This window comes from Humulus lupulus, chromosome 8 (assembly GCF_963169125.1).
Source record: "Humulus lupulus chromosome 8, drHumLupu1.1, whole genome shotgun sequence".
Taxonomy (NCBI): domain Eukaryota; kingdom Viridiplantae; phylum Streptophyta; class Magnoliopsida; order Rosales; family Cannabaceae; genus Humulus; species Humulus lupulus.
In genome coordinates, this window is record NC_084800.1 from 12,697,522 (window position 1) to 12,711,520 (window position 13,999).

The following is a 13,999-nucleotide window of genomic DNA, read 5'->3' on the forward strand; positions in this document are numbered from 1 at the left end:
CTTTAAGGGCTGCGGCCCTCCCCAGCTGCGCCGCGGCGCGCCCTCAAACAGAGAGGGCCTCCCTGCCAGACGCCAAGGGCCGCGGCGCTTAGCCCAGATCAGGCAAAATGACAGCACACACCTGAATTTTCCCCCTGCGTTTTCCTTTGAAACCAGCCCTTCAAACCTGTCTCAAATCACAACTTAACACCCAATTCAACCACCAAACATCATCTACCACCACTACTACAAAATATACTTTACGGGACTTTTTTAGGACACGCACCTAAATGTAAGTCCTAAAAAATGTCTCTGGAGTTTTCAGGACTCTCATTGAGAGTTCTTAAAAATCACATTTTAGGACTCGCAATAAGAGTCTTAAAAACATGTGGGAATCCTAAAAAACCTGAATAAAATATTTAAGAGTGATAACTTTTAAGGACTCACTTTGAGTATCCTAACAAAATATTAAGGACTCCCAAAGTAAGCCTAAAAACTTTTAACTATTAACTAAAATTTGATAAATACACTAAAATATTTTTGAAATTGGGGATTTTTACTTAGGGATCCACATAGAATTTTTTCAGCACACAAAGAAGAGAATAGGGTCTCGGCTGCTGGGTTTGAAACCAGGGGCGACGGTAGCAGGGCAGCGATGGCGTCGACGATCTCCACGGCAGGCGCGCATACCACGAAGGATCCTGCTGCAGACGGTGAAGTCGACTGGTGTGTTGTCGTCGACGTGGGTTCCTGCTGCAGGCGTACGAAGGCGGAGAAGAAGGCACGCACGACTCCTAGGTTCTCTCGGATCCTACAACTGTAGCAGAGGGTCTCGGCGGCGACACTGTTGCATATGGTCTCGGCAACAGGTTTTTTTTTAATATTATGTTGAATTTCTGTTCATTTGTTTATGGATACCTGAGATTGTTCAAGCTATTGTTCTGTTTTGGATTCGTTTCTTCGTATTTTGATTGATAGTTTAAATGGTTTTTTTTCTCTCTCTCTGTATTTTTAGGTATCTTTTTTTCGGTTTTGATTGATGGTGACGAAAATTTTGGCAGTTTTATTTTCTTATTAATTTGTTCATTTGTCAAATTATGGAAGTTTTCAGTGAGTTTTAGACTTTAAGTTGATGAATTTTGACTTTAAGTTATTCTGAACTGGGTTTCTTCTATGTCAGTTCTCTGTCTCCCCCCTTTATGGAATTGTTTGTTTGTTTGTTCATTTGGGACTGATCAAGCAGAGATAAGAACTTAGATGATGGAAAATATATTTTGCATTGGGGTTATGAAAGTTGATAGTTTCATAGAGCCTCTTTGGCTTCATAACTTAAAAATAGTTTTCTGTTCTAAAAAATAAAAAAAATGTTTTCAGAGAACAAGTAGTAGTGTTTGGCTTTGTTTTCTATGAACAACTTTTAAAAACTGAGTTATAAAAAATAGAAAATTCAGAAAAAAAACTTAAGTGTGTTTTCAAAATTCTCAGAAAACAAACAAAGAGCAAATGTGTAACGCCCTGGCTACCCCAGAACAGTTACGGTGAACGATGGACCGGAAATTTGACTCACTACCTGAGTCCTTTGGTCAAAAACGTGCTCTAAGTGTAATTAACAGGTTAAGGTATAAAACCAGTAAAAAGGAAATGGAGATCTTATCACAACTGCTCTGCAGAGCTAAACAAAACGTTTACAAGCCGTTCTCAGTACAAAAGGTCACTACTGTTGTAAAGTTACAAACCCGCCGACCTAAGCGGCAAAAATAGGTTAAACCCCCTAGTTCCTCTGAGAACACCTTGACCGTGGTGGTCAAGCGGCTGCATATGTACACACCACCACATCAGCTCTCCACTCAAGGCTAGGTGAGCTTTTCTTTTCCTTTACCTGCACCACATAGCACCCATGAGCCAAGGCCCAGCAAGAAAACATAACACTTAATGTAAACATTATCAAATGGTTATCATGATAATCACACTGAGCATAAAGCTTTCAAGCAAATGAGTGAACACCACACGAGGTCCTGATAAACCACACTGAGTGACTGACAAGCGAGTCACTAATTCAGATGGAAGAGTGGCTGATGGGTAAGCCACTAGCCTTCAACGGGTTCTGGTAAACCGCACTGAGTGACTGCCATGCATGTCACTAATTCAAGTGGGAGAGTGGCTGCTGAGTAAGCCACTAGCCTCCAAGCGCTTATTTCATTCATCGACCCTCGGGGTCGGTCTGGCATTAATGCTCTTTGAGTCATTCAATGATAATAATCGATTAGATCCAATCTTACTGGCTTGCGTGACACACGCCAAGGCCGTCCTGACAAATAAGTCAGTTCATCGTGATCAATGCCCAATACCACTGCCGAACCTGACTAATAAGTCACAGCTTCACAGTGATACTAACACCCTTGCCAAACCTAACTAATAAGTCAGTGCCATGCACAAATGAGCAACATATGCTAAGCATTCTATGTTCAATCCATGTCCATATTCTCACATTCAACATGCCTCAGGAATATCCATGCACGCTACACTTGGGGTGCAGTTTTCTTACCTCTGGTTCGAGCAAGAACGAACAAAAGAACAACCCTAAGAACGATCGACTTTTTGGTCCTTTAGCGGTTACCTGGTCATAACCAAAATGTAGGATTCATCAATAAAAAAAGTGATAACTGAGGATTCCCAAACCAAAACCCAGCCCCCGAGACCTCAAATACTACCCAACCGGGTACTAGGTCCAACCTCGAGGCCCATGGTTTGAATCCCTAAGCTAAAAACCATTTTTAACAAAATTTGGCCAATGGGCCGTGGCCCCAAAAAGTCGTGCCGCGGCACGCCTCTAAGCTCCATCTGCCAGACGCGCGTGGGCCGCGGCACGCAAAAGCTGTGCCGCGGCACCCAGCCCAGTTCAGCCCAAAACCAGCACGCGAACTCAAAATTGCCCCTGCGTTTTACCCTTAAAACCAGCCTCTCAAACCAACTTTAAACCTCTTCCAAACACCCAATTCAACCCCCTATCAACACCCTTAACTCACTCTCATCAAACCCCAATCAAGCTAACACAAAATCCTCCTTTGATTCATGCTTCCCACATCCAAAAACATGAATTGAAAGCTATAAACAAAAACAGAGTATAACCTGAAATTCAAAGACAATTCCTTACCTCCAACTGGTTTTGAACCCTCTTAAGATGATGAACTAAGACCACAACCTCCAAGCTTTGATTCCCTAACTTGCCACCTCAACTTGGGACCAAAAACCTCAAAGAATGATAGAGAGGAAATGATGTAGGGGAAGGAAGAAGAAGACTCTCTGTTTTTGCTCTGTTTTTGAACGGTTTCCACAGCCTTCTAAAACCACATATATCCTAGCCAAATGACCTAAATGCCCCTAGGTCATTTAAGGCTCTAAAACCAACTTAAGGGCAATTTTGACATTTTCCACCTACACCGTTAATCATAATTAACGCTTCCCTTTTCCCGCTAATCTCAATATTCTCAAACTCCAATATTTCACATCCCATTACCCTTTAATACCCGGTAACACTCTAACCATTAAAACACCCCGAGACTCACCCCGAGCCCCGAGCTTAAGCCTGTTATGACCAAACCGACGTTTAACATTTCTTTGATCGTCTCATACCAAATGGCTCGAACAAACCCACATCATAATGTGGTCTCAAATTATACCACCGACATGCGAACAAATAATCAATTTACCCTCAACGGGCCAAATTACCATCACACCCCTGTAACAACAAATATGGACTCACATGCATGCATTTCACATCATATCATAATATAATCAACGTATACATGCATTTTATCAATTAATAACACAATTAAGCAAGTATGGCCCTCCCGGCCTACTGTTCACACCGTTAAATGCATCGGAGAATTTGGGGCTTTACAAAAGGAGAGAGCAACAATGGAGTTCTTCCCTATGAAGTTCTTTGGCTCCAATGGTTCTACACTAATCTCAGCCTCAACATCTCCATTCTCTTGAGCATTTCACTCAATCAAGGTTTATCCATATCTTTCTCTTATCTCTCTCTTTTTGTGCCCTAGAAAAAAGATTCAAATCTGAGAAAGAATCTTTGAATTTCTTCTATGAATGATTTTCCAGCTTCTATTGGTTGATTTATTTTCCATGAGAATTTCATTACTCTCAATTTCAATATAGCTTAGTTTAGCTTAATAGTCAATTATCTCATTTCTTTTAGAGTCTTTTTTTTTTTTTTTTTGTATTTTTAGTATAAGTTTTGCTCTTGTTCTAATGATTTGGCAGCTTATGTACATTAATCTTTGATTAATTTTTCTTGGCTTGTTGTAAAGTTAAATGATTCACGTTATAGTTGAGAGAGTTTTGGCCTCTGCCCACCATATGTTTGTAATAATGCTCTAATGAGATTTAGGAAAACATGGTATAAGATGTTAGGTTCATTTTTTTTTTTTTTTTTGTAATAGCAAAATCATTGCTGGTTATGCTTTGAACAATTTTCATGTGAGGGCCTTAGAATTGAGTAGAAGGGACAAATGGAAGGAGTGGTCATTGATTGAATGATGATTGAAAGTATTTTGCTGGCCATTGATTGAATGATGTTTGAGTAGACCCATGCAAGGATTTCTATTTATAATAGTTTTTTAGGTAGCCAATATAACGATAAGAGTTTCATCTTTTATAGTCTTTTGAGTTTGTTTGAGGTTCTTTACAATTCTCAATGAAGTATATGTTAATGCATTTAATATAAATATATTGAATATCTACTCTGCAATTATTAATAGTGTTCTAATCTTCAATAATATGTGAATGTTTTTAGTCTTCTAGTTTCACAGTTTTTGGTTTAGAGGTGAATTAAGTCTCAAAATGGGTATTCTTTTTTTTTTTTTTTAAATACTTAATTTGGTAGTGTTTTATGTTAGTTATTGTGTCTTTGTTTCTCAATGCTAAATTGTTAAAGTATCAATAATAAATTGGGAATGAGAGATTGAAGATATAACAACAGGTACCTTCTTCTCTCTACTACTAGTTTGAGAGTTCTCTTAATCAAATTTCACCGACAATGGTTGTCTTTGAAGTATTTGATATAGTATTTTGAGGTTCTGATGTATCTTTTCCATGGTTGATTTAGTCAGTAAAGACAGCTATATGTTTTCCATGATAAACATGGTTTAGTAAAGTTCTTAATACTTGTATTAAGAATAATTATACTTATACGCAGTAGAAGATCACATTTCCTATAGCACTGCACTATAGCCATTTAGTACATAATATGTAAATGTATTAATTATTCCCAAATATGTATAGCCGAAAGAGATTTTGTAATTATATTGTTAGCTTTTCGTATATATATGTACATATATTTATACAGAGAGAGATGAGAAGGAGGCTTTTCCATGGTGTCAGCTATAAACCCTACTTCTTATTTCTATTATATATACATAGTCTTCTCTTTCTCTCTCAATTCAAACACCTTTGAAATAACTCAGCCCTGCTGCTGTGCTACCGCTGTTGTTGCATATACTACATCTATATCTGATTGTATAAAAATAATAATAAGAGAGAACTTGCATACTAATATATATATAGTGGTTATATATACTATGAATGTAGTGGTTATGAAAGATTGAAAAGTTCAAGAAAGAACAAGCGGATCGGACCGATGAGTTGAGTTCTTTGGAATCTAGTTAAGTTGAGACATTTATTGGTTATGTAATAAAATCTCCCACTCTTAATTATTAGCTTTGTTATGCCTTTGAATTCAATTCACTCCAAGAATTCTCCATGTCATGATCTGTGAATTTGATTTTTGGACATTCACTTCATCACTTTTCTTCTTTATGGTTTCTGTTTAGGTTATATTTGATCTTTATTTCAACACTTATTGTGTTCCCAAGATTGATATTTCTTCATTTGATATAAATATATATTAAATCTATTCCTGGATTGTATTTGAATAGACAAAATACCTTGGTTTGTACACTATGTTTTTGTATAAAAGAGTATACAGTCTAACTTTAGTCTCCCAATTTTGGGTGTAACTGTTAGTTCTTGAATTGAATATTATAGTTCTACCACATTAAAGCATCTAAAACTTGATTTTGTTATGATCAATCACTACCAAAACTTTTTATAAAAAAGGCTTTCATTCCTTTTTAAACCTTTTGATCAACTCATTTTTGCTGGTATGAGTTGTCATGCAAGAAAATAACTTAAAAAGATGTTTTAGTTAATAGTGGTTATATATATTGTAGAAGGATAATACTGCCAGGGTCATGCTCTGTGGCATGTCTTGATGGGTTGCGAGTGTATATATTGTAGGAGTGTATATATATATATATTGTAGAAGGATAGTACTGCTAGGGTCATGCTCTGTGGCATGTCTTGATGGGTTTTAATTCTTATTTTGCCAACACTTTCTTGAAGTTCTATCGTGCCCAGCAACTGGGTTGGAATCCAAAGAGTACTTGGATTATAATAATATTCAAAGAGTACTAGCTTTTCACATGATAGCATGCATCTTAAGTAAAGGTTTATGCCTCCATTGAAATTTTTATTATTATATTGATTCAAATGCTTGATATTTGACATATTCCCATTAAAGTCTACATGTTATGCTTGATATATTAACTCATACTCTCTTGTCATATTCCCATTAATTGTAGCAATTGTGAATAAACTTATTTATGTACACTACAATAAAAATCTAGTTATAATTTTTCATGTTCGGTGTATAATAATGTGATTTTTCATGTTTCAGGGATGATTTTATAAAGAAATTCATGGCAGCCAATCCTTACTTTGGAAAGGCAGTGACGAGGGTGAGTACAAGGACAAGAAGAAGAAATATATGTTGTTTGACAATGAATTTAGTGTTTTATTATATTTGTAATTTTTATTAGAGTAAATGATTCTTGTTTGAATGGTTAATTATTTACTTTGTAAATCTAGTTATATATTTTTTAAGGTCAAGACGATTATAATTTTAATAAGTTTTGTTATTTTAATCTATAAATTTTTAGATTAATTTGTATATAAATGTTTCATTTAAATCATAATTTTTAATTTAAAATAACAATAAATAAATTTTTTAAAAATTAAAAATATAACTTTTAAGGTCACCCAAAGAGAGTCCTAAAAACCTTACTTAAAGGCACTCAGCAAGATCTTTTAGGACTCGCGGACATTTTTTTAGGACTCGCACCTTACTTAAAAGCACCCAGCAAGATCTTTTAGGACTCGCGGACATTATTTAGGACTCGCAGTGCGAGTCCTAAAAACCTTACTTAAAGGCACTCAGCAAGATCTTTTAGGACTCGCGGACATTTTTTAGGACTCGCAGCGCGAGTCCTAAAAACCTTACTTAAAGGCACTCAGCAAGATCTTTTAGGACTCGCAGACATTCTTTTAGGACTCGCAACGTGAGTCCTAAAAACATCATTTTAGGACTCGCAACGCGAGTCCTAAAAACTAAGGTTTTTAAGGCTCTCAAATAGAGGACTCGCGGGGCGCGAGTCCTAAAAACTTTTTTAGGACTCGCACTCTCCCTCATCAAAACCCAAAGAAAACTTCTCCCAAACTTCTATTAATCCAAACTTTCCATTAACAAATCATCAACTAAAAAACAGAGCACACCATAAATTACAAGACTGGAACTCACTTCAAACACAATTTGAATCCCCTTTAATGGATGAGACAAGTTCCCTAGCTTCCCCCTTTGACCTCCAAGCTTAACTCCTCAAGGTGGCTCTCAAAATTCAAAGAAAAGAGTGAAGGAAAACTTGTACGGGAGAGAAAAGAAGAGATGAGGATAGGCTCTGTTTTAGTATTTTTTCTACAGCCTTCCAAACCCCCCAAAACTTATATAAATCCTTAAGGTCAAAAGACCATAATGCCCTTAAGCCAAATAAATCCCTCTAAAAGCTTTCGAGGGTAAAACCGTCCTTTCCCGCCTATCTCGTTAATTATAATTAACGCTCTCCAATTCCCGCTATTCTCAATATTCCCAAATACCAATAAATCATATCCCATTACCCTTTAATTCCCGGTAATGCTCTAATCATTAAAATGACCCCGAGACTCACCCCGAGCCCCGAACTTAAACCCGTTATGACTAGACCGAACACTTACATCTCATGATCGTCTCACGTCGAATAGCTCGAACCAATCCACCTTATAATGTGGCTATATTAATTAATCACAATCATGCACCCAAAATACACATTTACGCCCACAGTGGCCAAATTACCAAAATACCCTCATAATTAACATATGAACCCATATGCATGCATTCACCATCATATAATAATATAATTCACGTAAACATGCATATAATCATTAAACACTATAATAAATCAATTATGGCCCTCCCGGCCTCCTAATCAAGGTCCTAAACCTTATTAGGAAATTTGGGGCATTACAAAAATGATAACAGAGGGTTCCCAAACCAAAACCTAGCCTCCGAGACATCAAACACTACTCAACCGGGTACTAGGTTCAACCCCGAGGCCTAAGGCTTGAATCCCCAAGCTAAAAACACCATTTTTCCCAAAAAGCCACTAAGGGTCGCGGCCCGCCTCTCAGACAGAGGCAACCCTCTCTACCAGACGCCATGAGCTGCGGCACACCACAGCCATGTCGTGGCTCAATACCCAGAATTACCAAAATGGCAGCACGCGCCAGCCAACTCTCCCCTGCGATTTCCCTTGGAACCAATCCCTCTAACTAGCTCCAAACCTCCTCCAAACACTCAATTTAACCTCTAAACATCACCCATAACTCACCCTTATCAAAACCCAAACTAAACATCAATCAAAACCTCCCCAAATCCAAACTATCAACAAGAATAGATAAGCTGAAAAACTAAAAGAAAAATTGAGTGTAAACCAGAAACTCATGGCTAAACTCACCTCAAATTCAGATTTGAACCTCCTTCAATGGTTAAACCAAGTCCACAAATCCAGCCCTAGGATTTCCTAGCTTGAAACTCCACTTAGAGCTCAAAAACTCCAAAAGAGAAAATGGTGAAGGATGGTTTACGGGTTGGAGAAGAAAACCCTGTTTTGGCTCTGTTTATTCTATATGCTTCTACAGCTAACTAAAGGGTTATATAAATCCATCCAAATGACTAAAATACCCTTAAGTCACTTAAGGCCTCTAAAACCACTTCAAGGGTAAAATTGGTACTTTCCACTTATCCCGTTAATCATAATTAACGCTTCCCAATTCCCGCTAATCTCAATGTTCTCAAACATCAATAATTCATATCCTGTTACCCTATTATTCCCGGTAACGCTCTAATCATTAAAAACATCCCGAGACTCACCCCGAGCCCCGAGCTTAAACCTATTATGACCAAACCGCTAAATCATATTTAAAGATCGTCTCATGCCGAGATTCTCAAACCAATCCACATCATAATGTGGCCTCATAATATATCATTGACATGCAAGCAAATATACAATTATGCCCTCAACGGGCCAAATTACTAACACACCCCTGTAAACAATTGTGGACCCACATGCATGTATTTAACATCATATTATAATATAATTCTCATAAACATGCATAAATACATTTAATGGCATAATTAAACAGTTATGGCCCTCCCAGCCTACTAATCCAGCCATTAACCATATTAGGGAATCCGGGGCATTACATCCAGAATATGAGTCCGTTGTGGTTAATCTTACTGCTCGAGAGACAGTCACTTTATCTGACCTACAATTCAATCTCCAAAATCATGAGATCAGGCTTGAGAATCAACAAGTTGTAACCACTGTGGATCTTCAAAATCCATCAGCCAACTACACTACTTCCACAAAGAAAAGTGGAAATTCAAACAACTCTACTCCAGGCTACCGTGGTCGTGGCTATCCACCAAGAGGACATGGTGGCCGTGGTTATTCACCGCGTGGCAACAACAATACCTCCAACAGACCGGTTTGTCAAATTTGTGGCAAAATGGGACATATAGCTCTGAAATGTTATCACCGCTTTGATCTGAACTACCAAGGTGATGCAGCACCAATTAACAACACCACTCCTTCTAATGGCTTGTCTCAGGATCCTACTCCTCAAGCACTTCTTGCCACTCCTGCAACTGTTGCTGACAATTCCTGGTATATGGACAGTGGAGCTTCTCATCATGTCTCGGCTCACACTGATTCGCTCATCTCTCCCACCAACTACAAAGGCAAGGAAAAACTGGTAGTAGGTAATGGCTCCCAACTTCATATTCATCATATTGGTGATGCTTATATACATTCTAGCAGACCTCTACATCTTAAAAATGTATTACATGTCCCTACCATCAAGAAAAATCTTATCAGTATATCTAAGTTTACCTTAGATAATAATGTTTCTTTAGAATTTACACCTAACTTGTGTTTTGTTAAGGACATTGTTACGAACCAGGTACTACTTCAGGGGCATCTACATGAAGGACTATATCAGCTCATGCTTCCAACCACTACCAAGACTTCAGCTCCCTTCAATCCCAAACCTACTGCCTATGTTAGCGATTTTTCTTCTGCTTTCAATAATACCAGTAGCAATAACTCTTCTGCTGTTTCGGAAATTCCTCATTGTACTCGGTCCTCTCGAGTTGTAGCTCTATGGCACAACCGACTTGGACATCCCTCTCATGTTGTTCTAACACAAGTTCTTAATAAAATTCAAGTTTCTTGTTCAAAATCTCTTGCTAATTTCTGTGATGCCTGTCAATATGGTAAAAACCATCTAATGAATTTTCCAAGTTCTACACTGAAAACAACTAAACCTTTGCAATTAGTGCATTCTGATTTATGGGGACCCTCACCAAATCTATCACCTGAAGGATGCAAATATTACATTCTGTTTGTTGATGATTTCACCAAGTATTCTTGGATCTATCCTATGCGTCTCAAATATGAAGCATATAGTATTTTTTTACTGTTTAAAACAATGGCAGAAAAACAACTTGATCTACCCATAAAATACCTACAAACAGATTGGGGGGGGGGGGGGGGGGGGGGAGAGTTTCGCCCATTTCAAACTCATCTTCAAAAACTTGGTATCTTGTTTCGCCACCCTTGCCCTCACACCCATCAACAACAAGGTCGAGTAGAACGAAAACATAGACACATCACAGAAGTCGCTCTTACACTCCTAGCCAAAGCCAATCTACCCTTACATTTTTGGTGGGATGCTTGTGTTTCTGCTGTCTTCCTAATAAACAGACTACCCACACTCACTCTTCAATAAAAATCTCCTTTCGAATGCTTGTATAATATTGCACCCAACTATACCTTTCTAAAAGTCTTTGGTTGCGCTTGTTTTCCATATCTACGTCCTTATCGTCATCACAAATTTGAGTTCAAAACCACAAAGTGTGTATTCCTTGGTTACAATCCCTTTCACAAAGGATATCGCTGTCTACATCCCACTGGCCGCATATATATTGCTAGAAGTGTAAATTTCAATGAACTTGAATTTCCATATACTCACTTGTTCTCACAGTCCAATATCGCCTCCTTATCTCGGCAAAACACTACAACCCCGGCCTTTATAATACCATCTCCTTCGCCTATAACACCAACTCCTTCGAGCTTTCAAAATCCTTCTTCCCTTGAGTCCACTCCTTCCATTTCTGGCCAACCTATCTCACTGAATCAAGCCGATCCTTCATCATCATCCTCTCAAGTAGTACCTCCTTCCAACGATGTTCTTAACACAACTGAGGTAAGTGCTTCTTCTACTGATTCATTATTATTAGAGGTACCACTAAACTCTGCTGATGTTCTCTCTCCTGTACCGCCGGTCTTACCAAGTGGGCATCCCATGCAAACAAAGATCCAAGTCTGGCATATACAAACCAAAAATTTATGTTGCTGCTACTTCAAACGAGATTTTGGGTGCTCCTACTTCTGTCAAAGATGCCTTAAGTATCTCAGCTTGGAAAAATGCTATGGAGGTTGAATATGCAGCCTTAATGAAGAACAACACATGGAGTTTACTACCACCCACTGCCAACATGAATGTTGTAAATTGCAAATGGATATATCGTACCAAGTTCAAAGCTGATGGATCTTTAGATAAGTATAAAGCTCGGTTGGTGGCCAAGAGATTTCAACAAACGTCGGGTCTTGATTTCACTGATACTTTTAGTCCAGTTATCAAAGCTTCTACAATAAAAGTGGTCTTTGCTCTTGTTGTTACATATGGCTGGGATATTCAACAAATAGATGTCAACAATGCCTTCTTAAATGGAGTTTTACAAGAAAGGGTCTACATGAAACAACCACCTAGTTTTATTGATTCTCAACATCCAAATCATGTTTGTCTTCTACATAAGGCACTTTATGGCCTTAAACAAGCTCCTAGAGCATGGTTTGATCAGCTCAAAACCACCTTACAAAGTTGGGGTTTTAAGAGTTCTACTTCCGATCACTCATTTTTCTACAAAACAACGCAAGGGTCTCCCTTGTTCATCCTTATTTATGTTGATGATATTCTGGTCACTGGTGCAAGTTCAGAGTCTATTGCTCATCTTATTCAACAATTGCACACCAAGTTTGCATTAAAGTCTCTTGGATCTGTTAGTTATTTTTTGGGCTTTGAGGCAACAAGGGCAGCCACTGGGTTATATCTAACACAGTCCAAATATGCATCTGAATTACTTGTCAAGACAAGCTTTTATGACTCTAAACCGGTTCCCACTCCAATGGTTCTTGCCAACAAGTTGTCTCTTGGTGATAGTTCTTTATTTGACAAACCTGAAGTGTATAGGATTGTCATTGGTGCTTTACAGTATCTTACGCTTACACGACCAGATCTCTCATCTCTCATACTCAGTTAATAAACTGAGTCAATTTCTCAAAGCTCATTTAATAAACCATTGGAATGCTTGCAAACGCATCCTCCGCTATATCAGAGGCACACTCCATCTTGGGCTACACTTTCAGTCATCTCCTATTCTTACCTTAGTAGCCTATTCAGATGCCGACTGGGCTTCTAATTTGGATGATCGAAAGTCTACCAGTGGTTACTGCCTCTTTCTTGGTGCAAATCTTATTAGTTGGGCCTCACGAAAACAACAAGCTGTTGCTCGCTCTTCTACAAAATCTGAGTATTGCGCTCTAGCTTCTGCTGCAACAGAATTAGTGTGGCTGCATTCGCTTCTTACTGAAGTAGGAATCAAACTATCTTCTCAACTACCAGTCCTTTGGTGTGACAATCAAGGAGCACAAGCTTTAGCTCTCAATCTTGTATTTCATGCCAAAACCAAGCGTATCGAAGTTGATGTTCATTACATTCGACATCTCCTTGCTAACGAACAACTGGAGGTTCGGTACATATCTTCAGAAGAACAACCTGCTGATATCTTCACCAAACCAATCTCCTCACCTCGCTTTGAGTTCCTTTGTAACAAGCTAAACTTGGACTACTCCAACTATAGCTTGAGGGGGGCTGTTAGGCACTACTGTTAGTTATGCATTTGTTAGCTTTCTGTTATAGCTGAGTTGTAATTAGTTAGCTTTCTGTTATTGCTTAGTTAGCTTTCTGTTATTGCTGAGTTGTAATTAGTTATTATGTTTAACATAATCTTGGTAATTAGTTCAAAGTGCACCGACTGTAATATGCACCGACTATAACAGAGTATATATATATACTCTTCTCTTCAGTAAAAGATTTCATTCTCTCCAAATTTCTCATCTCAATTTTCACTTTCTCAACTTCTTTTATAGTCTAAAATATAATAGAAACACAAGTAACAGTAAAATAACAAATAAAAATTACATATGTACGTATTATTTTTAAAATATATATGAAGATGTGGGGATAAAAAATTGAAATTAACAAAATATATATATACACTTATTATCTTATTTATTTTTACCAATTAATTACCCCCGCCCTCTAACTCTTTCTTTCCATAATTATTCCATGCGTATAAAATTGCTACTGGGGTTGATCATCAATATCAAAATTTGAGATATGGAGTATTTATTTAATAAGTTATTCATTACTAATACTGTATTTATTTTTC